Here is a 25426-nt window from a genome sequence, read left to right on the forward strand (position 1 = left end):
AAATAGAGCATTTGAAAATCATGCCATCTACCAATTAACATCCATCCAACTGAGGATAGGAAGGACTGATATAATCCACAGATATCTTATGTGAGCATGCATTTCCGGATGGTGCCATGTGGAGTTTTCCTTATCAGTGCCATGTCGAACTATATCACAGTGGTAAATACTAAGCAAGACTAAAAACTGGACATATTTTTCTAAATTTTTGTATTTTATGAAGATAGGAGAGAGATTTTCTTTTACCTGCATAAATTTGTCCATTCCAGTTTAGATGCTCATCCAAGATTATTCCTGTTTCTTGAAATGTTTACTGGCTACCATTGACAAGAATAGAAGGGACTTACACAAAAATATTGACTAATCAACTTTTGATGAGATGTGAGGATGACCTGTGACTTCTTAGGGTTTAGTTCAAGACCCATGGTTTATACTTTTCATAGAGAAAGATTGCGATTCACACTTGATCGAGCGGCAGTAATTTTCTTAGTGCTGGCGCTTGTGTACGATTGGATACCACCAGCACTTGAGTAGTTAAGAGAGTAAAGAACTCATGAAATATTGATATAGAATGAGAAAAGCAGTGGTCCAGAGTTTGAACTTTTAGCAATTCCAGTGACTACAGTTAGTGGGTTAGATTCATTTTCCATGGATCATTTTGCACGATAAATCATAAAGATGTTTTCCTGTGATGAGTTCTCTGACATACAGACGACTCTTTGACATCTTCTTTTGAGGTACCTGTCAAAATATAGTATTGCATTGTTTGAGAAATTAAGTTGTTTCATTTTAATAAGTAATATGTCAAATTGAGCACATCAAATTCCTTCCTGAGGTCAATCAGTGTGAAAATTATAAATTATGACTTTACATCTGTCAAAGACATTTTTGATGTCAGTCACTTTGATTGATGCAGGTGCCACACTGTGGTGTTTTCAAAGCCTGATTAGTATTTTTCATGGATGTTATAAGTTTTAAGGTAATCTCTCAGCTATTCATGAACAGTTTACTCCAAGGCTGGTAGTGTTTCTGAGTTATTGGCTGAATTAAGCTTTGGTTCCACTCAGTAGGAGGTGTACCACTAATAGGACAGAGACTGAAGATGTTTGTTAGAACTGAAATACCATAATAATGTAAAACAATGTTTTTAATCATGTGTGTGCTTACTCCATATTTAACTAGTACCTCCAAAGGGATTCTCACATGGTTGCTTTCTATATTTTGTGTGTAGAAACATATTTTACAGAAAATATATCTGTTTAGATGATATTATTTTGCGATTGATATTTTATCACAACTTGAGAGTTGACTGCTGTTGAGAAAAAAATAATTTAATTCAGCTGCAGAGGCTTGGGTGTTGCCTTTTCTATCCTGAAGGGAAATGACCTTAGGGAAATGGCAACAAGGGATGGGAAGGATTATCTGATATGTGTACACAGGGGCTTCATTCAAAATATCGAATAGACTGTGCAGGCACTCATTGAGGAAAAGAGGTGCAACCTGCTACAGATTAAGGTATATGTTGGAAAACAAGATGCCTGTCATATGGAATCTGAAGTCCAACTTGGATCATTCCAATGACTGGCAAAGAAGATTGAGAAGATCAGCACATTCGTGGAATTTCAGTGAAGCTCACAATCTACTCAATTGTCCCCATAACTGATTGTGGCTCATTGGTTCTGAGTTAAATGGAAAGTTAGAACCAGAGACATCAAAAGTTCTGTGACAAATTAGGCAATGAATTTCGTGAATGGCATAACAGAGGAGAAAATTGTAAAGTCCCCCTAAATAGGTCGTGGTTGCACAACACATCAGAGACTGCTACCCGAGGAGCTGACTGTGTGTGGAGTACACAGAAGGGTTTCTTAGATTTGAGCACTCTCTGTCTGATCCAGAGCCTGACAGTTGCAGGAGACTCTGAAACATTAGTGTAAGACCAAAAGATATGCCATCCCTTCCCCCTTCCCCCCCCCCCCCCCCCCCACACACACACTCACACAAAAGAGACTATCATAATCCTTGTCATCAGCTACCAAAGCAGTTGCAACAAAGAGCCAGACTTTGAAGCATCTGTAAAAAGCAGTGAAGCTGGCTAAAACAGAGAATTGACAGAAGTGACATTTTTGGTTTAAATATGAGTGCATATTGAAAGGATAGGATAGTGGAAAACAGGTATGATGTATTTGTTGCAGTGGACAGGAAAAACAAATACACCAAGACAGAAACTGAAGCTGCTTGCAAGATAATTTGGGCCAGATTCAGTATTGAGGGTGGGCAAAAACTTACAATTCAGTTCTCTCATAGATCACTAAACACACTCACAGAGGTAACAAGAAACCTTAGAAAAAATCTCAGTTTGCTAGTACATAATTTCCCCAATCATATTGCTGTCGTTGAAGAAGACTTTAAGCTCCAGCAGTTGATTGGGCCAATAAGATTTTTGTAAGTGATGAGTGTGACAAGATATTCTGCAATATAAAATGATACACTCTCTCTGAACACTATTTAGAGCACAATGTTCAGGAGCCCACCCATGGAAGAAATATATTACATCTTGTATCCACAAATAAACTTGAACTCTTTGTAATGCTCACATTGCAAGTTGTATTATTGACCATGATTCAGTTGTAGCAGCAGTGACTACAAAAATAAAAAGAACAACTAAACCAAGGAGAAAGATTTACAAGTTCAGTAAACTAAAAAAAAAAAGGACAGTAATATCAAGTCCCATAGCGTAGTTTAAAAGACAGCTCTGGGTAAGAGCATGTAGAGAAACTCGATTGAAATTTAGAAGAATTGTTGACCAAGCTCTGGATAAATGTGTACCTAATAAACCGGTTAACAATTGGAGAGATCCTCCTGTATACAATTTTCATAAATAAAATCCTAAAGATAAAGTGACTAGTCCACAAGCGGCATAAAACAAAGCATATGGATATGATACTATATGTTTGTCTGTCAGATGGACAATGTGTGAAGCCTTAAGTGACTAGTGGAGCAGAATCTTACAAAAAGAGCTCTAACAAAACCCAAAGAATGTGCAGTTATATGTTAAGGTGGTCCATAACCAGGCACTCATAGATGACACAAGAAATAAAACTGAGGGCAGCAAAACAAACATTGTAATACTGAACTCCATTTATGTGTTCCTTTACAAAAGGAAATCTAGAAATACTGCCCCAATTTAATTCTTGAATCTTTGCAAAATGAGTTATATACAGAGTGAACTCTAAATCCACTGACAAAATGTCAGAGATTGTTTGGTATAGTTTTTGAGCTTTTCGTGATATGGGACCTGTGGTCTCCAGTGGCTTATGGAGGAGTAATTGCATTTTTTTTTGCTGGAGTAATTGCATTTCATTTGATTTCTTACCTCCATCTCCAGTGTTTCACATAGAAACAGTAACTGTGATGAAGTATCATTTAGTCTACACTTATGGACTTCTTTCCCTGCATCCACCATGTACAGGTGTTTCTTGAAATTCCCATGGCCACTCATTCAACCTGCCACGAGTTTAATCTGCCTCATCTTCAAGCTCAGGATTATAAAAGTTCTCTTTAATCATGGTTGCATCATTAATTAGCTTTTCACATTTATGTTTTGGGGTTTTAGTCCAATGTTCTGTTTGCTGCCTCCCAATCTGTCTACGTAATTTAGATTTTACCATTACCTTAACAATGATTTGGACAGCAGGTTCTGGTCCAACAAATACACTATACAGAATGAGATTTTCACTCTGCAGCGGAGTGTGTGCTGATATGAAACTTCCTGGCAGATTGAAACTGTGTGCTGGACCGAGACTTGAACTCGGGACCTTTGCCTTTCGCGGGCAAGTGCTCTACCAACTGAGCTATCCAAGCACGACTCACGCCTCATCCTCACAGCTTTACTTCAGCCAGTGCCTCGTCTCCTACCTCCAAACTTTACGGAAGCTCTCCTGTGAACAGTTTCAAATACACTATAGTCATTCTCCTTACCCTAGCAGGTCCATCTCTCATTCATTGCCACTAATTCCTGTGTTACTAGAGATCCATATCACATTTACCCTGTTGCTTTCCCCTAGCCGCACAAGGATTTTATAGTACTCTGTGATGATCATTGAGCTCATTACAGGGGTAACAGAGATTTCAGAACTGCTTGGCTTGTCAGGAAATGATCTGTAAATGGTAACTAGGAAATTTTGATACACTCACACCAAGACACAGTACCTGTTTCAATCAGAAGAATATATGGGTTAATTCCGTGTTTCAGACTTGAGTAAACAGATTGTAGTCACTGCAGGCTGCACCTCCTCCATCCTCCACACTGCTGCAGGCTCAGTGTATGTGAGTGGCCAATAAACATTGTTATTAGTTGTGTCAAATATTTTCCTAAGTATTTTCTGTTGTACTTTTTCTAGTTGTCTGATACGTGTATGCCCTAGGATTAGTGTGGCCTCTGCTGCATATAGTATCTCGGGGAGCTCCACCATTTCGTAGTGGCATAATTTGGCTTTTTGTGAGATAGACTTCTTGTTGTAGTGATGCCACACTACTTTGTATGCCTTGTCCAGTTTAGTTTTTCTTTCTTCATTTGAGTTTCCGTTATGTCTGCTCGTTTGCAGTGTGTCACCAAGGTATTTGAAGTTTGCCATTTTGTAAATCATGCCGTACTTTGTGTTCAGAGATGAGAGTTTCTCTGTGCTCATAAACTGTGTCTTTTTGTAAGGGATCTGTAGTCCAGTTTTGGAAGCAATTTTGTGTAGTTTTTCAATAGCAACTTTTGTTTCATTTATACCTTTTGTGACAATCGCCAAGTTGTCTGCAAAAGCCAGGCATTTAATCTGTAGGTTTCCTAAGCTTATACCCTGTTGTGATGTTTCCCATTCTTTTATTACCTTATATAACACTAGATTGAAAAGGAGAGGTGAGAGGCCGTTGCCTTGTCAGATACCTGTGTGAATTTCAAAGGTCTCTGATAGTTCCCCACAGAACTTTACTTTGGAGGTCGTATTGGTCAAGGTTTGGTCTATGGTAGTCCATGTTTTGTTGTCTACTTTGTATTCTGCGAGAATTTTGAAGAGAGTTTTCCAGTCGATAGAGTCATACGCCTTTCTGAAGTTGACAAAGGTAATGATAAGGTTCTGTTTGTGTTGTAAAATCATTTTCAGGTTCCAATTTGTTCCACACAAGACCGCCCTTTACGGAAGCCTGCTTGCTATTCCCCAATCAAGTGGTCAGTCTGGCATTCTAGTCTGCTTATTAAAGCTTTATAGAGGGTCTCGTATGTGACCGGTAGTAGAGATATTCCTCTGTAGTTGTTCAGGTCAGTCTTGTCACCTTTTATGTGTAGTGGGTGAATCAGGGCAGTTTTCCAGTCGTCAGGAATTTTCATGGTCTTCCAGATATCTTCCAAGATCCTGTGGATGTCTTTGGTGAGTTCTGGGTCTTGTATCTTCCAGATTTCCATGATGATGCCATCTTCTCCTGGTGCTCTATGATTCTTGAGTGACTTGATTTCTTTAACTTCTTCTAGGGTTGGAGGTTCACTATCTGGATTGTATGTGCTTGTTTCTGTCATCATTTCTTCCATAGGGGGGTCTGTGTAGAGGAGTTTTTCAAAGTACTTGCCAGAATGTCACAATTGTTTTTGGTATTGGTTTCTATGGTTCCATCCAGTCTTCAGAAGCACAAGTTGGGTGGTTGATATTCAGTCATATTTTCTCTGAATGTTCTGTAGAAGTTTCTTGTATTGTTCTTCGTGAAGTCCGATTTGATCTGCGTCAGTCGCCGTTTATCATACTGTCGTTTTTCACTGCGAATGATTTTGCTTGATTGTTTCTGTGTTTTCAGGAAGTTCATACAATTCTCTTGGGATTTATGGCTACTAAATTTTTACCATGCACTGATTCATTGGTCAATAGCTTGGTCACATGTGTGGTTTCACCAACAGTTTTTCCTTGTACGCTATGCTTGTGCTAGTTTCATGGCATCTCAGATTATTACTGAAAGTTGTGTCCAGTCTGTCTTTTTCTCCATTTTAATTTGGTCTAATATTTATGTCTGGTTTAAAGTAAGGTATTCTGGATCTGGTCTAACAATTTTGTTCTTCTGGAGCTTTTATTGGGCAAAAGACGAATCCTGATCTATTGTAGGTGGTGGTCTGAGTTGAAGTAGCCTTTATGTGTGTCTATGTTCAAAATTTCTTTTTGTGAGTCTTTCTGGACTATTACATGGTCGATTTTTAGTTCATGCTTTCTGCTGGGGAATTTACATGTGGTAAGTTCCCATGTTGGTTTCTTGAATTTGGTTGACATAATGCCGAGTTCGTGGCTTTTGAAAAAGTCTATCAGGTGTTTTCCATTTTTGTTTGTGTCCTTGTGTGGAGTATGTTTTCCTGTGGTACGTCTTTTCTTTTCTGAGTTTAGCGTTGAAGTCTCCCAGTATTATTCTGACTCTATGTGCAGGAGTTTTCCTGATAGTTTCTTCCACTGTTGTCCAGAAGTCATCAATTTCGTCCGAGTTTGTCCTGTTGTAGTCATTAGTCGGTGCATGTGCATTGATTATTGTGTAGGATTTGTTGGCTGATTTCACTGTGATGGTGCTGATTCTTTCGTTTGGTGATGAAAAGTTCATTATGCTGTCCGTGATGGACTTGTATACTGCAAATCCTGTGTTAAAAAGCCATAGGTTTTTCAATTGTCTTGATGGTTTTCCTTTGTATATTCTAAAGTTCTCCATGTTGAAATGGTCTTCGTCTGTGAATCATGTTTCTTGCAGTGCACATATTTTGATTTGAAATTTTTCGAGAGTGTCTGTGAGTTGTTTCATCTTTCCTGTCTTCATCAGTGTGTTCACATTGAGTGTGCCGATGTAGTGTTTGCATTTGGTCATGAGGGAGTTTGAGAAGCTCCGATTCTTCTCATGATGTCTGTGAGCCCCTGAAATCCGATGCTCATGACGGTCACAGTCTATTGACTGGGGCCCGGGGTAATGAGATTTTTCTTGTTGTACCATCATGATGTTTAGTAGTTAGATATATGACATGCTGCCAAGTACAACCTGACTTTCCAGATCAGGAGGTTGGTTGAGGCAGCCACTGACATGTGGAGCAGATGCCTTATTATTATTGTTGTTGTTGTTGTTGTTGTTGATGATGATGATGGAAATGTGGAAACATGATGTCCATTACTATTAGGAAAAAAGAATAATTCTTAAATGACTGTTACACAATTAGCAGTGTCAATATGAGTCACGCAGAACAAAAGCTGTAAGAGAGGTGATACATGTTAGGTGGAACAGCCTGCTGTGACTAATGACAAGTTTATACTGCATGTGCTGTTCACCAGACACGGACTAGCTGGTAATGGAGTAATGCACCTGTGACAGACTCCATGTACATCCACACACACATATCGTAGTTTCTTCTTCTGTAATCCTAAAACAGTGTGGCAGATGTATGACATGCACAAATGACGAATATGTGAATATGCTTCTAGTCCTTGGTGCATTTGATAACTGGGCTGGTGTTTCTGCTCATGATTTTTCTGCTTGCTATTCTGGTTGACATCATCCAGATAAAAATGTGTTTCATCATCTGGAGCTTCACCTTCAAGAGACAGGCTCTCTTCTTCCACCATTGCATGACGGAGGTCCTCCACAGACTCGCCGTACTCCAGCTTCTGAGGAAGCTATTCTGGAAGTCATACACAAAGAATCCCAGCAGAGTACATTTAGCATAGCAAGGCAGCTTGGTGTCTCACAACACATGGTCGTTGATGTGCTGTACGAGCATGGGCTGCACTCCTATCATTTTTCTTTAACACAACACCTGCATCCCGTAGATGTTGTCTGTGGTTGCAATTTTGTGAATGGTTCCAGCAACAATAGGAAGCCAACCACAACTTCGTAAACAGTACAATATAGTCAGAAGAAGCAGCATTCACTTGTGATAGTGTCTTCAGTGTGCACAATGCCCACCATTGATGTGACATTAACCCGCACGTCACCCATAACTGTAAAGTTCACTTTGGCATTAACCTCTGGGGTGGAAATTGGAAGATGGGAATTTGGGTCCCTGCTCATTGCCTGACCGGTTGACTGATTGTGCATTCCACTCAAGCTGTTTGCCCAATGCACTGGAAGATGTACAACTTCATGTTTGGCAGAGGTTCTTCCAACATGATGGTGCACCTCCACACTTTGGAATTAATGTGTGACAGTATTTAGACAGAACATTTCCAGGAAAATGGCTTGGATGGGGTGGTCCAGTTGTATGGCCTCCTTGTTCATCTGACCTAAATCACCTGGATTTCTTCCTGTGTGTTCTACTTCACTGGCACGTGGAAGAACTGACAATGCATGTTTGTGCTGCTCTTGTATCTGTGGATGCAGCCATGTTGCGATGAGTCCAGAGCTGTATGATCCAGCAGACTGCACAATGTTTTGACATGCAGTAGGGGTTGCTTTGGGCATCTGCTTTGAGGACAACATATTCATTTGTAAATGTCATGTGGTCATTAATATGGAAATTATTATTGTCACTGGTTGCTAGTGTGTGTTATATATGAGCAGACATACCACATGTAGTATAAGTAACTAGTAGATGTTAAGTTATTTAACTGTGCAGTCATCATTAGCATCTCCAAACTTATATTGTTTTTGTAGCTATTCTATTAGTTTCAACTGTGCCTGATCACATTTTCATTATCTTCAGCATTACAAAACACTGCACTATATAAATGTCAGATACAGGTGGCTTGATAAATGGTATATACTAAAGGATTATATGGCAGAATGAACCTGAAAAATAAAATCAAATATGCCATGACCCAGAGTCAAACACTCAACCTCCTGCATGGTCACCCAAAACACTATCCATTGCACCAGCTGCACAGTGCTGCTGCAATTTGCTAACAGATATAGTTACCATGTATGTGATTACAGTGTTGCCAAATTGTCTGTCTTTAACATCCATTTACCACCAGAAATATGTGCAGGATGAAATTTTATGAGAGACATATTTGTATTGCTAGTATGTGAGGAATCACCCTGCGAAGTCCGAGTGCATGAAATTCTCTTCATCCTGTATAGTTTAAAACTAATGCAATTAAAAAAAGAAGAAAATCTAATTGCAATACAAGGGTAACCATGAAATTGCTAAACATATCCTGTGTGCCCAACTCAATTTTGAAAAAAAAAATGTTTTACTAAAATGAAGTACATTTTTATTAAAGATAGGAAACGTCTTCGTCTACATCTACATCTTCATCTATACTTTGCAAACCACTGTGAGTTGCATGGCAGAGGGTATATCCCATTGTACCAGTTATTAGGGTTTCTTGCTGTTCCATTCACATATGGAGTGCAGGAAGAATGATTGTTTCAATGTCTCTGTGTGAGCAGTAATTATTATAATCTTATCCACACAGTCCCTGAGCAAGTGATATGTAGAGGGTTGTAGTACATCCCTAGAGTAAACACTTAAAGCTGGTTATTGAAACTTTGTTAACAGAGTTTCTTGGGATAGTTTACATCTGTCTTCAAGAGTCTACCATTTTAGTTCCTTTGGTATCTCTGTGGCACTCTCCCATTGATTAAACAAACCTGTGATCATTCATGCTGCCCTTCTCTGTATACATTCAGTATCCCCTTTTAGTCCTATCTCTTATGGGCCTCATAGACTTGATCAGTATTCTAGGATGGGTCGCATGAGTGATTTGTGTGAAATCTCTTTTATAGACTGATTGCACTTCGTCAGTGTTCTACCAATAAACTGAAGTCTATCACTTGCTTTATCCATGAGTGAACCTATGTGATCATTCCATTTCACATCTCTACAAAGTGTTAACTCCAGGTTTGTATGAGTTGGCTGATTCCAACAGTGACTCATTGGTATTGTTGTAATAGGATACTATGTTTTTTTCATTCTGTGATGTGCACAGTTTTACATTTCTGAATGTTCAGAGCAAGTTGCAAATCTCTGCACCATTTTGAAATCTTATCAAGATCTGACTGAATATTTACGCGTCTTCTCTCAGATAATACTTCAATATAGATAACTGCATCATCAGCAAAAGCCTCATTTTACGATTAATACTGTCTCCAAGATCATCAATATACAACATGAACAGCAAGGGTCCCAACACACTTCCCTGGGGCATACTCGAAGTTACCTCTACATCTGACATTGACTCTCCATCCAAGATAACAAGCTGTGTCCTTGCTACCAAAAAGTCCTCAATCTAGTCATAAATTTCACTTGATACCCTATATGACCATACCTGTGACAATGAGCGTAGGTATAGCACTGAGAAATTTGCTTTTTAGAAATCAAGAAACAATGCATCTACCTGGTTGCCTTGATCCAAAGCATTCAGCATGTCAAGTGAAAAAAGTGTAAGTTAGGTTTCACATGATTGATGTGCTATTGGCTTTGAGGAGGTCATTCTGTTCAAGATATCTCATTATGTTTGAGCTCAGAATATGTTCTAAGATTTTACAACAAAACGATGTCGAGGATATTGCATGGTAGTTTTGTGAATTCATTCTGCTACCCTTCTTGCAGATGATCTGTGCCTTTTTCCAAGAATTGGCCCCAGTTTTTTGTTTGAGGGATGTATGATAGATTATAGTGAGAACAGAGGCTAACTCAGCTGCAAATTCATTTTAGAATCTGACAGGGATTCCATCAGAACCTGGAGCTTTCTTCAGTTTTAATGATTTCAATTATTTATCAACACCATTGACACTAATACTTATTTCATTCAGTTTTTCAGTGGTACAAGGATTAAATTGGGGCAGTTCTCATGGGTTTTCATTTGTAAAGGAACATTTGAAAACTGGGTTAAACATTTCAGCTTTTACTTTGCTGCCCTCAATTTCAGTTCCTGTCTCATTCACTAGGGACTGGACACTAACTTTGCTCCCTCTTTATATATGACCAGAATTTTTTTGAGATTTTTGTGAAATGGCATTTGACAGTATTCTGCTATGGCAGTCATTGAAGGCATTATGCATTGCTCTCTTGACAGCCAAATGAATTTCTTTCAGCATCTCCCTATCTATAGCCCTATGCTCTGTTTTACACCTATTATATAGTAATCTCTGCTTCTTTTGAAGTTTCCTTACAGTGACTGTATATCATGGAGGATACCTCCCATTATGAACTGTTCTACTGGGTGCATACCTATCAGTGCATGGTCAACTGTTTTCTTAAACTTGAGGCAGAGTTCCTCTTCATGCTCTTGACCTATGCTGAAAGTTTCAAGTTCCTCATTGAGATATGATGTTACTGATTTTTTATCTAGTCCGATAAAGATGTATATCTTTCTGCTTGTTTCAGTTCTCCTTTGTACTTTGGTAATCATTGTTGCACAACCGTGTCATGGTCACTGACACCAGTTTCGATGTGGGGATCCTCAAAGAGGTCAGGTCCATTTGTTGACATTAGATCCAATATATTTCTACCATGAATAGGGTTCTTAACTATCTGTTCAAGATAGTTTCCAGAGAAAGCATTTAGTAAAGTTTCAGAGGATGTCTTATCATGACCACAACTAACAGAATTGTAATTTTCCCAATTAATTGCTGGATGATTTAAAGTCTTCACCAACGGTTGTAGTGTGATTGGAGAACTTACGTTCAAGTGAACTGAAGTTTTCTCTGAAGTTTTTGGTTACATCAGGAGATGAGACTGGTGGGGGATAGAAGGATCCAATTATCATTTTATACCCACCCCTGGTGCCCCATTTAGGGGGATCCTTCAGCTATTCTCAAACCTTATGGCACAAGCCCACAAAGTCACAGTCTAGCTTGTCACAGAACTTTCAAAGTCTCTGGTTCAGTCTTTCTACTCAACTCATATCCAAATGCCCATGATCAGTTCTGGAGACAATGCTGCAAATTATGAGCTTTGTTGAAACTCCATGATCAAGGCTGGTCTTCTGAACCTTCTCTGCCAGTCACTGGAATGACACAAGAATGACCTCAGACCCCAAACGACAGGCACCATTTGTTCCAGTGTGTGCCACAATCTGCAGTTGGTTTCAGTTTGTTCCCTTATTGATTGCTGGAATAACCTCTTCAACATGTCAAATGAGGCCCCCAGGCATACACACTGAGTGCACCTGGTGCACTTTTCTGTCATTTCCCTAAGAGATACCATCATTTATCATATGTTTAAACTGCCGATGATTAATAGACCGCTAAAAACACTTGAAGTGAGTCCCACTGGGTAAGTTTCAGTTTAACTGAAAGACAGCACCACAGACTTGTTTGTTAGGGGGATCGGTACAACACCCTGAGTCCTCCCTGGTCCCTGTCCACCTTGTGCAGGACACCTAGATCAACGATTGGCATGCCTCTCACAGTCAAGAGGACAGGAATGACTGACCCTGTACTTCCTGCAGAGGAGACAGGATCCATGGCAGAGGATAGTACATTAGATATCTCCATATAGGTATCACAGGTACATGACTCTCAGGAGCTCTTACAACACACCAATTTGCAGGAGCTGTCAGTCGTTTGACAGTAGTCAGGGTGATTTAAGGCTGCTTATGAAAGTAAACCAACTCATCCCAACTAGGAATGTTGTAACTGTGCCCTCTCATAACGTTTTGTGGTTCCTGGCTGGATGAGGAGAGGGTGGTATGATAGGTGGTGGCCGGTTTCCTCTCACTACAACCGCTACAACACAAAATGCACATGTGGTTAAAATATACTTCATTACAGGAACCAGATGGAGTACTTAACTTCAGTGATGTCCAATCTGAAGTTGGTTAACAGCAATCAAATAACCTGTACTAATTCTTGAATCTTGTCCGTGTCCATATCACAACTGCATACAATGACTAACATTTCCTCACTGCTAGCTAAGGTGCAAGGTGATGATTATCACTGTGGAAAACTAGAGCACTATTCAGATGCAATGCAGACTGAGTCCTGAAGTGGCGTACTGAGATTCTGAGTTTAAGATATTGAGATATTAAGACAGCTCGGTTGGCAGTGGCAGCCTATGTGCATGCGGCCCAGGGTGTTATCAGCATGTAGCCTGGGGACATGTCTTGGTCTTCTCTTGTCATAGGTATGCTTAGTTTAGTGCCTGTTATACAATTTTTGTTATTGCTGACTAGTATGCTGGTGAAGGTGTACACCAGCACATTCTTCCCCCTCAAAATGCTGCACCATTGTGATGTACTGGAGATGTGAATGACAATGGCTGGGCGGGGGGAGGGAGGGGATGCAGGAAGCTGGATGTAGTGATGAGCTGGGAGCCGTACTTGTGGAGGATGGTGTACTCCTGGCTGTACCCCGCCATCTGGCTTGTGAGAGCAGAGGAGCATCCTCCAAAAAACACTGCTCAGGATACACATTCAGTCCTGAGGGCATCTCCTGGGACAATGACAACAATGGCACATGCAGGTCCATTGATTCAGGTAGTAGCAACAGCAGAGATGAGGGTAAGACAGCCACTGACTTGTTCTGCGGTTCCATGATGGCACCAGTGCACGGCTGCGAAGGATGGCTGGCCCCTAGAGGTTCTGAATCTGAGAAAGAAGAACAGCAGAATCATGTGGCAAACAACAAATGCAAATTTGATTCTGGTGATGGTACTACGAACCATCAGGACCTGCAGTTAGATACATATTTGTGCCAGTGTGTTTCTAGATCTCTCCCCATTCCCATCACTGACGTTGGCCAAAAACCCTATAGAGAACCTGGTGCAAAGCGATACTTGTGGACCATCGGCTATGCTGGATGCCATGGTGGGTGCAGCAAGTGAGGCAGCGTTTGATGACAGCGGCCATGCAGAAGGTCCACCAGTGATGATCCGACACATGAGTGGGAGTGATAGGAGGTGAGAAAGAGTTGCAGTGCCTGTTCCCATGTGTGGAAGGTGTGAAGCTTACCATCTGTTGTTTGAAAGTGTGTACAAAGCATTCTGCTTCTCCATTGGACTGAGGTGAAACAGAGCGCTTGTTAGATGGTGAAAGCCATTTCATTCACAAAACTGTTCAAAGTAATTGATGTGAACTGAGGTCTATTTCCATAACAATAACTTCAGGCAATCCTTCAAATGCAAAAAATTGAGAACAACACTTGCTTAATGTTATGTGATATGATAGACTTCATAGGCACTGCAAATGGAAACTTGCTAAAAGAGTCTACCACTATGAGCCAACGAGTGTTCCAAAATGGTCCTGCAAAGTCTATGTGCACTTGTTGCCGTGGGTATTGAGTCTTAAGCCAAGCTGAGAATGTCTGTGATGGAGCAGACTGGTTTTCTGTGCATGCACGGCACTGTGCCATCATCTGTTCAGTGTAGGTGTCCATGCCCTGCCAAGTACAGTGCCAGCGCACTAACTGTTTAGTGTGAACAGTTCCCCAGTGTCCTTGGTGAAACAGCTGTAACACATCCTTTTGCAACATTGTGAGAATGAGCACATGTGATTGTCCACTGTCAAGAGTGTACTAAGAGCACACCTTGTTGTACTGAAAGGTTATGCCGATGAGCAAAGTATCGGCACACTACTGAGTTCTGAATACTGTTCAATGAGCAAGGCCAAGACATGTGAATGTAGTGTAACAGAATCATCAGATTACGGTCCCCTTCCATGCCCTGTGCAGTTTTTCTGTAATTCAGTGGAAAAGATTGCTGCAATTCAGAGGCCTGCATGTCAATCTGGCAACAAGATGCATCAGAGGAATCAAAATCAGAGTCGGGGCTGATCGGAAACAATGCTGTGCTATAGATCTGTACACCAGTTCGTACTGATTCTGGGGGAGAAGCAAAGCCCACTGTTGCAATTTTTGAGCAATATGTGAAGGAACCGGCTCTGATGGGTGAAACAAGGACTGCAAAGGCTTGTGATCTGTCACTAAATAGAACTTGTGACCATACAGATAGTGATGGAATTTTGTCGCACGATATACAATAACAGGAGTTTCTTTTTCAGTTTGTGAATAATTGCAATGAGTTTTAGTTAATAACTTTGAGGCAAAAGCAACAGATCTGTCTTTGACACCAATTCAGTGCAAAAGCACAGCACTGATTCCATAAGAGCAAGCATCTACTTGCAAAATCACTGGTTTGGCAGGATCAAAGTGTACTAAACATCTGTCACTGAGCAAGGCATTTTTCAGTTTCTGAAATGCATTGTGAAACTCTTTGGTCCACACAAAAGGCACATTTTTCTGATGTAAGTGTTGCAATGGAGCTATGATATGTGAAGCATTCATAATGAAAGGTACATAGTATGGTATGCCAACTTGCCTAGCACTCACTGACTGCAGTTCAGATACATTGTGAGGAACAGCCACGTCATGAATTGCAAGTAAATGAGATTTGAGGGTAGTACTCACCCTGACTGTTGATCACATGACCTAAGTATTGTAGTTCTGTCTGAATAAAGTAACGCTTTTCGAGATGACATTTGAGTCCTGCATTTGACAACACTCAGCAAAGAGTACGCAAATTGGCAATGTACTCCTCTGGCGTATGACCTGAGATGAGAATATTGCCCAGGTAGTTCGAACAGAACAGCACTTGAGTAGTCAGCTGTACCAAGTAACATAAAAAATGGTGGGTGTGGAGGCACTGCCGAAGAGCAAACGCAAATACTTGAACAGGTCTAAGTGTGTCTTAATAACAAACACTTTCTGTGAGTCTTTATCTAGTGGTATCTGCAAATAAGCATCATGCAAATCTGTCTTAGAAAAGTAATGGCCTGCGCCAAGCCTGTCCATAAGTTCCTCAGGGTGAGGCAACGGATAAGTGTCAATTATTGGCTGTGGACTGACTGTAGTTTTGCCAAGTCAATGTGAATTTGATCAGAAGGCTTGGGCATCAAAACCGATGGACTTGCCCAGTCATTGCTTGTGATGGAGCAATCACACAATTGTATTGCAATTCTTTTAATTCACTGGGTACTTTGTCTTGTAAAGCAATGGGAATGGGCTGAGCCTGTAAAAACTTAAGCTGTGTATTGTTTTTCGGGGTAATGTGCACTACAAAATTATTAGCTTTTCCAAGTCCACAAGAAAAGAGTTCAGGAAATTCCTTAAACAATCTAGCTGCACTGTCTTTTGGATTAAAAGCACTCACTGAGACTACATTGTCTTCGATGCAGCCAAACAAGTCAAATGAATCTAAGCCAAAAATGGTTTCACTGTCTCTTGATTGCAACACAGTAAATTTCACTGCCCTACTGTGATTTGCAAGTGGCGTGCAAACTACACTGTCCAAGTACTGGGATTTCCTGTCTGTTGTATGCATTGAGGTGCATGCTAGATTTTGATAGGTGTAGGGAACCTAACTGTTTGTATGTACCATGATTAAGCAAAGCTACAGAAGCACATGTGTCCAATTGGAAGTCAACGCGATGACCAAAAACTTGTAATGTTACAAATAGTTTGTTGGAATGGCATCGCACTCCACTGGGGTGAGATGAGGGCACAACCTTACTTGGATTACTGCTAGAAACTGTAGTTGGTTTTGAAAACACTGCACACACAGAATAAGCATGAGACCTGTTGTTGTGAGAGTGGACAGCATTGGCATTCTTTTGCCATTGCAAGCAAACTGCCTGGACATGACCTTTCTTTTCACATGAGTAATGTCATGTTGCATGACAAGGAATCTTGCCACTTATAGTGAGCAAAACAGTGATGACAAGACTTCACTAGATTTACAGGCCTGGCTGCTTGTTTACTAGGCTGTCTGCGCATCTGTGTGTGTGCTCCTTCTGGCAGCTGAATAGGGCAGTCGCAGGCGAGATGCGACTCGAGCCGACAAATCAGGACCTGATCAAATGTATTGGCAGCTGTGGCGCTGGAATCAATTTGTTCTAATATTTGCAACACTTGATGCAGCAAAGGATCTGAGTACTTGAGAATCTGTTCCCTAATTCTGCTGTCAGGGACATTGTATGTGATCACATCACGGATCATCGAGTCACTTTAAAAGTTGCTACAACCACATTTTAATTTACACTTCAAAAATAGTGGGACAATGTAATCAGTATACAACTGATGGTACATCTCTTCTGGCTTTTTCTTAAGGCAAAACATCTGGCTGCCATGACCTGAATCTGTTGTTCGTAATACTGACTTAATGCACTCACTACTTCATCATAGGGGAGTGTGTCTGGAGATAATGTAGGGAAGAGCCTTTGAATTAAGCAAAACACAGGGGTTCCTGCAATAGACAGGAAATAATGAGATTTCACAGTACCTTGAATTCAATGGACTTGACAGTGGGCCTGGAGCTGGATGAGATATTCAAGCTGTTCCTCTTCTTTTTCATTGAAATGCTGAAATGGTGGGATGTTGTTTGGTGGCACTTGTTGAATCAGTTGGTTGGATGGTTGGGCAGCTAACACAGCTTGTGCAGCAAGCAATTGCTGTACAGTAGACAGCAATGTGGTGATCTACTGGTTCTGAAACTGAAAAATCTGATTTATTTCCAGAGCAGGGGGCAATGTAGCCATTCTAACGCCAACAAATTACAGCAAAATATGAAAAGACAAATAGAAAAGTAATGTGAAAAGCCTTTAAAAATAGTAATAGATTAGTTCTGCAGCTCCCCTCCTTTAATACATGCAACAAAAGAACAAATGAGCAAATAGAATCAGTGTAACAACAGTTCTCCTGCAGCAACCTCGAACACTTGAAAAGCAACTAAACTTGTTGATCTAACTCATTGCCATTTGTTGTGGTTGTGCTCTCGTGTAATGTTTTGCGGCTCCTGGTTGGAAGGGGAGAGGGTGCTATTATAGGTGGGTGGTCAGTTTCCTCGCATTACAACTCAAGATGTACATGTGGTTAAAATACACTTTATTACAGGAACCAAATGGAGTACTTAACTTCCATAATGTCCAATCTGAAGTTCTGTGGTTAACAGCAATCGAATAACATGTACTAATTCTTGAATCTTGTCCATGTCCATATCACAACTATAAGCAGTGGCTAACATTCCCTAAGGTGTGAGGTGATGACTATCACTGTGGGAGACAAGAGCACAATGTGATGTATTGAGATGTAACACAAACTGAGTCCCGATGTGACATACTTAGGTACTGAGATCAAGTTATTGACAGCTCGGTCAGTGGCGGTGGCCTATATGCAATGCTGCCCAGGGGACATTATCAGCATGTGTCCTGAGAGCATGTTTGGTCTTCTCTTGTCATAGGCATGTTTAGTTCAGTGCCTGGTTTACAATGTTTTGTAGTGTTGACCGGTGTGCTGGCGAAGGCATGCTCCAGCACAAGGAACATGCAAGGAACAATTTATATTCTGTATTTTATGAATAATCCAATAAAATGTAATATGTATTGTTATAATTACATATCTGACTATTTTTATTCTGAATGAGACTGCTATATAATGAATTCCATACATTATATAATGTAATTTTATTTTATAATTTATTCACTGTTGTTTAATGTACTGTTATCTATCAATATTATTTTTAATTCTTTAAATTCTGTTTTTAACAATTAGAACATTGTAGCAAAACCTATATAAAGACCATATGGAGCCACTGTTGTATGCTCAGTTTTGCTTGAAGTATTCATGCAGCACCAGTGCCAATCAGTTAACATGTAATCAGTTCCATGTAATCAGCTCAAAACAAAGTGTGGCATGAATTAATGTGGCCATTAAAACAAACCTGGTCAGTATTTGTACCTCCATGATGTAGATTTATTCTTGTTTTCTTCAGCAACTGTAAAAGAGTCCAAAGTCTCCAACATGAAGGTCAGGAAGAGGGGTGGGGGAAAAATTCACCCGGGACCCTCAGCAACTCTTCGTAGACAAGCTGGGCCATAGAGCAACTGATACCCTCTTTTTACAGGAGTGTGAAGGTCTTAAAGAACCACAGTTAAGGTGTGAAGCCAAGAAACATAATGGCATGTCAAGGCCATCTTTAAAGTATGGTGAAGGTGCCCTACTATCCCATTACTGGTGAGGTGGTAGCTCATAGTACCAATGTGACCACACTCATACACATGCATAATCTTGTCAAACAAAAGGCAACCAAATTGACTACCTTTGTCAGTACCAATAATCTGAGGGGTGCCAAATCATGAAACCAAGAAGTAAGCAGGGTCTGGGAAATGGAGGGAGCAGAAATGTTTGTGACCAGAAAAGCCTCAGGCCACCTTATGAATCTATTATTGTCACTAGGTAGCAGAAACCATAAGAGGGGGGGAAGGAGGCCGACAATATCCAAGTGGATGTGTGAAAATCTTCCTGAAGGGGAAGGCAAAGAAGAGAGAGGAACAGAAACATGGCAAGCAGTTTTTGAAGACTGATATTTGTGTCAACCACTGCCAACAATCCCTTTGCAACACAGCCTAGATGACCTTATCAGTCACTAATTTAGTGCTATCCATGATACCTGGGTGAGACAAGTTGTGAAAAATGTAAAAAATGAAGTGGTGCCATTTAGCCAGAATAAGGGGGTGAACATTTTTGCAACCATACATTTCTGTGAGTACCTTGCAGAGAAAGGAGTTCAAGACCAAAATCATTTGATTATGGATCATGGTGACACTGACGAAGGGAGGGATCTGGATCTTGATCAGCAGCCAAGGCATCCCAGTCCAGTCAATAGCTGCAATCAATGCAATCGTTGGTGGTGACGTTGTCCTGGCCAGAGATGTGTCAGATGTCAGTGGTAAATTGTGCAATGAAATCTGCCTGTTGACGCTGACACAGGGAGCTGAACTGTATGACTTAGTGGAACATTGATGTAAGGGGCTTGTGATTCATGAACACAGCAAAAAAAGTGTCCCTCAAGCCACACCCGGAAATGCTTGATGGCCAAGTAGATAGCTGACAGCTCCATATCAAAAGCAGTCCAACATTGCTGTTGTGGTGACAGACCTTTTGAGAAAAATGCCAGAGGTTGCCAGGAAGATTAAACACATTGCTGCAAAACATGGCAATCTGGCTTGTGTCAACCATTGAAGAAATGGCTGCCATCGCAACTGCATGTATGAGCAATGTGGCGTTAGCAAGTGCATTCTTCATGGAGTTGAAACCAGTTAAGCTTGTGGAAGTCCACAGGATGTGTTGTTTGCCTGATGAGTTTTTGCTAGTTAGTAAGAGGTTAATAACATTTTGAAGGGCGTCCAAGTGAGGCAAATGATGTTTGTAGGACATACTAGAGACCTTTGAAGATGGGTGACAGCTACATAATGTCATTCACCTTTTCAGGCAGCAGCATAATACCAGCATGTGAGACCGTGTATCCAAGAAACTGAACCTGTTGTCTGGCAAATGTGTATTTCTCTATATTTATTACAAAACTTAAATTCTGTAACCTCTTGAACACTTGATGAAAATGTTGGTGGTGCTCATCATGGCTCTTCAAGTAGATCAAAATATCATCCATACCGCAAAAGGTGAACAGCAACCCATGGAGGACCTCATACATAAAGTGCTGCCAAGTTTGTGTGGCATTATGTAAACCAAAAGACATAGTGTTGTGTTCAAAAAGTCTGAATGATGTTGTAATTGGTAGTTTTATGTTTGTCCTACTTGGCCATTGGACTCTGAAAAATAGCTTTGGTGCAGTTGGCAACACTGAGGGCACATGTCAACCACATTGCTGTTGAATGAGCTCTGTTTGGCACAGGGTATCCAACCAGGATGGTACGGGCATTTAACCCTCTGTAATCACCACACAAATGCCAGGAACTATTCCTCTTTTTTTGCTATGTATAGTAGCAAACTCCATGCACTGTGAGATTGAACCACGAAACCATTGGAAAAAATCTTATTAAATTCTGACTGACCTGAAGGCAGCTTATTTGGAGCAGGCATCTTGGCTTTGCAGCGACAGGATGACAAGGGTAGTGGGAATGAAATGTTTAGTTAAATGGCAGCAGTTACACATAGCCAAGTCTGGGTCTGTAAGCACCAGAAATTCCCAAAGCAGCCAGAGGCCAAGGTCATTGTCAACTATCACACTGTTCGCTGGAAGAGAGGGTGTATCAGCAACACACTTGTCTCATGTAGGGGCCATACAGTGGAGGTCATGTAGCTGTTTGGAGGCCACTCTCAGTTGTTTGGAAATGGTGGAGATCAGCCAATACAATGAAGCATTGGCCTTATGCAACAGCATGATGGAACTCTGTTCCTCCTTGCAGAGAGCTTGGACCTCCAAGATTTGTGCTGTCATCAATTGACAACTCCCCTGTAACCCAGTAACAGCGGTGGAAACATCTGTACAAGCAGTAGCAATAGCATCAGCTCTGTGTCCAAGTTCATCTATTGGAAAGATCTGTGAAGGCTAATAAAATAGCCCTACGTGCAGAAGTAAACAATGGAGCCATAACGGTTGAGAGATTGTTCTGACAGTAGGACCTGTCCAGCCAGCACACACAGTGAATGGAGCACTTGGGAGGGAGAACCACTGACATTTGCCTTACCATCAATGATCTTATGGAGCTGTGATTGTGGCAGCAGCACAAAATGATGCAAACTTGTTTCCTTTAGAACTGCAAAAGACTTTTGATGGAATATGTATGCTAGTTGTCCACTAACACTTAAGTCAAATTATGCAGTAACTATGGTGAATTGTTCCATGCCCAACATAATGCCGTGGAAACAGAAGGTGGCTTCCACATCCATTAACAACAATTAAGCACTTGTAGGCCAAAAGGAGTAATCTTGATGTTCCTATTGGCAATGTGATTTCTGTTGCTTGCAGTCATTGCAGATGTTGTAGTAGAATCTTGCTGTTGAGTCTGAGTTTCTTCTTTTACAGAAGAGCAGTTGGTGGAAGCCATGTTGCGAACGGTTTGTAGCTATACACTTGTATAAAATAATCTTACAGTTCTGGGTCACCATTGTGGGAAATTTATGATTTACTCTTCAATAAAAGGATGTATACTGGATGTGATGAACTGTACACTTTATTCTTACAACTAATACACATTAACTGAACACATGTATAGACTCCACAGAGCAACACAAACATAGAACCAAACCTGACTGTCAAAGAACAAAGGTACAAAGATAACACACACTTTACAAAATATGCTATAAATTCAATGCTCACATAGTCTTGCTTACATTTTTCTTATTGTCTGAAGACGCCACAATGTACGTAATTCATGTTCCTGAAATCCATATTGAAGGGGACCTCAGGGATGTAGAACATGTCATATAAACAAGAAATACATACTTAAAAGGAAGAGATGTTGAAACAACCAGATCGGATAATTCCACTTGCTCTAACATAAATACTATTTTTTTTCTTTTCGTTTTTCTTATCTAATCCAAAAACCATATTTGCATGAAATCTTAAAATTCTGTTACATGATTTATATTTTGGTCATTAACGTTCAAAGAATAATTCACATTTGGTTGATTATAATGTTTTAAATATTCTGTATATAAATATTTTTCTTGAGGAAATCTTCAAAATTTAATATACTGGAACAGTAAAATCATGTGCACTTATAAAATCTGACTCCACTACTAAATGTTTTTTCAAGACTGACATACCTCAGCATAAATCCTTGTTTTTCTTCTTGTTAAAAATATTTTATCTTCCTTCAATGTTCAGTAGTTCAGGAAATATTACTCTTCACAAATATTGTGATCTGAAGGCACAAAGATTTTTGGAATTTAAAATGTAGACCTTTAAAAATCCATTACTGTCATTTTGTATTCCTGATTTCTGTGTACATAAAATATTTGGTATTACTGAGAAAACATGATGAGTTTTGCATACCTAAAAATTTACTTTTAAAAATAGCAGTAGTTTAATGGACACAAAGCCAAATATGAAACACAATAACTTCATTGCCAAATATAAATTAGTATTGCAAACAATTCCTGTCTTTTGTAAAAACCCGTATTTCAACATTATGTAAAAAATTTCTTTCACAAATCTTTAAATGGACATTCGGTATAGTACCACAATCAGACATTGGTAAGCCACCTTTGATGTGTCAACAACCAGCAATAATCATTACTAAACATTTATTTAACATCAGTCACTGGCAAGCTATAGCTATGTTCAATCAGATGTTGCCAAACACCTAGTAATTTTGTTTTATTAATCAGAATACAAGTAGTTTTGGAACAGTCATTGTAAATTGACTCTAGTATAATCTCATTTTGAAGAAAAATGGTCATTATGTTTCTGTGTTTGAGAGAAAAAAATGTACATTGCTTGCAGTTTATACATTGAAAATGTCACCTTGGTTATTGAAAATTTTATTTCACAAATGAACTACAGAGAAAACATTTTGCATGAGGCACTTAAAAACAATAACTTTACAACATGCAAATCTTCCTTCCTTTGATCCTAACTGAACTGGTCCTCAAGCATGTGGAATAAGTAAAAAACTTGAAATATAAATCATTTAAAAGTTAACATCAAACTTTTCACCAACATATAAATGTGTGTATACTATAACAACAAAAAAATTAATTATTGATGAAATTATGTGTCTGTTATGTGCGGATGGATATGTGTGTGTGTGTGAGTGTGTGAGTGTATACCTGTCCCTTTTCCCCCCCAAGGTAAGTCTTTCCGCTCCTGGGATTGGAATGACTCCTTACCCTCTCCCTTAAAACCCACATCCTTTCGTCTTTCCCTCTCCTTCCCTCTTTCCTGATGAAGCAACCGTGGATTGTGAAAGCTCGAAATTTGTGTGTGTGTTTGTATTTGTTATTGTTTCTATCAACGTACCAATGCTTTCGTTTGGTAAGTTACAGAATCTTTAGATATATTTTTCCCATGTGGAATGTTTCCCTCTATTATATTCAAATTATTTAACTGGGTAGATAAAAAATGTGCTCACCACGCAGCGGCAGAACACACACATAATAGACTGTTGTGGTTGGCAAGCTTTTGGAGCCAGGGCTCCTTCTTCAGGTGAAAGGGTTGAAGGGGAAGGAAGAAGGGTGAAGGAAAAGGACTGGAGAGGTCTAGGAAAAGGGGTAGATTTTGGGAAAGTCACCCAGAACCGCAGGTTAGGGGGGACTTACCATACGGGATGAGAAGGAAAGACTGATAGTTGGGGACTGCATCAGATGAGATTTGAAAAACTGAGAACTTAAAGGTGGAAGACAGGGTGATATACAAGACAGAGATTACTAATAAAACATCGTGCACAAGTTAATAAGAGTGAGAAGCTAACTGCATTGTAAATAAGGGAGGTGGGAGGGGGCAATGAAAAATAGGCGGGAAAGACAATGGAAGAAGTAGAAAACTAAAAGGGAGTGAAGCAAAGAGTAGTTACACTGAAGAAAAGTTGAGACAGAAGAAATTAACGTAAATTAAGGGCAGGTGGGTGGTGAGAACAAAGGACATGTTGTAGTGCTAGTTCTCACCTGCAGAGTTCTGAGAAACTGGATATTGCTAGTTGCCAGTATATACTCTCTGCCTATGTCCATTCATCATAATTGAGGGTATAGGCAGTGGGTATATACTGTCAACTCGCAATATCCTGTTGAATGATGTTTTAAGCTCTCAGGTTTTCAAATCTCATCTGATGCAGCCCCCAACAATCAGTGTTTCCTTCTCATCCTCTACGGTAAGTCTTCTTTGACCTGTGGTTCTGGGTGACTTTCCCAAAATCTACCCCTTTTCCTAGACCTCTCCAGTCCTTTTCTTTCACCCTTCTTCCTTCCCCTTCAACCCTTCTGCCTGAAGAAGAAGCCACTGGCTCCAAAAGCTTGCCAACCATAACAGTCTTTTATGTGTGTGTTCTGCCGCTGCTTGGTAAGTAGATGTTTTTATCTATTCAATTAAATATGTATATACTATATTGCACTACATAATTCTTAGGTTGTTGTAGCCATGTATTGTCTAGTTGTAGTCTCCAGAATTTAACACCATCAATTTCCTTTATCTGCTTATCATTATATTTAAGTCATAAACTGGGAAGAAGCTTATTCGAAGATATGAAGTGCATATAATGTATATTTCTAAATATTATCAACAATGAATAAGATGGAAGCTGCTCACTAATATCCTTGAAAATTTAATTAACATGTTTTTTAAAACTAAACTTTTTGTGCTATTTATCTGCTTCATCTGCAAACAGAACACAGTTAGCACATGGCAGTGTTATTGACTGAAAGGTCTTTATTTCACACAAGAAGAAGTAAGGATCCTAAGATGGAACCTTGTGGAATAGCAGATATAATTAGTCCCCAGTAGGATGCTCTAATACCATAGTACAGTGAATTTTCCTAGTGACACAGTTGTTTCCTGTTAGTGAGAATGTTTTGAACAATTGAATGGCATTTCCTATCATACTATAGTATTTTAATCAACTTAAAAGCATTTAATGACTTATGCAGTCAAACTCCTTTGACAGACCACATAAAATAGTACTAGATTGTAATTAATTATCTAATGAATTAAGTACATTCTTGCTGTATATATTTTCAGCATCAGAACCCTGTAGGAATCCAA

The 25426-nt window shown here is 39.8% G+C and overlaps 1 protein-coding gene and 1 non-coding gene across 4 annotated transcripts in view; one reads left to right on the forward strand and one right to left on the reverse strand.

Moving 5' to 3' along the window:
- LOC126457600 (uncharacterized) overlaps window positions 1–25426 on the forward strand; it is a 212267-nt gene that overhangs the window by 183334 nt on the left and 3507 nt on the right. The gene's annotated exons all lie outside the window — the stretch shown is intronic.
- Trnas-cga (transfer RNA serine (anticodon CGA)) lies at window positions 3788–3862 on the reverse strand. The gene has a single exon. It is a non-coding gene; the product is annotated as a tRNA-Ser (tRNA).

Source organism: Schistocerca serialis, chromosome 2 (assembly GCF_023864345.2).
Source record: "Schistocerca serialis cubense isolate TAMUIC-IGC-003099 chromosome 2, iqSchSeri2.2, whole genome shotgun sequence".
In the NCBI taxonomy this organism is placed as follows: Eukaryota; Metazoa; Arthropoda; class Insecta; order Orthoptera; family Acrididae; genus Schistocerca; species Schistocerca serialis.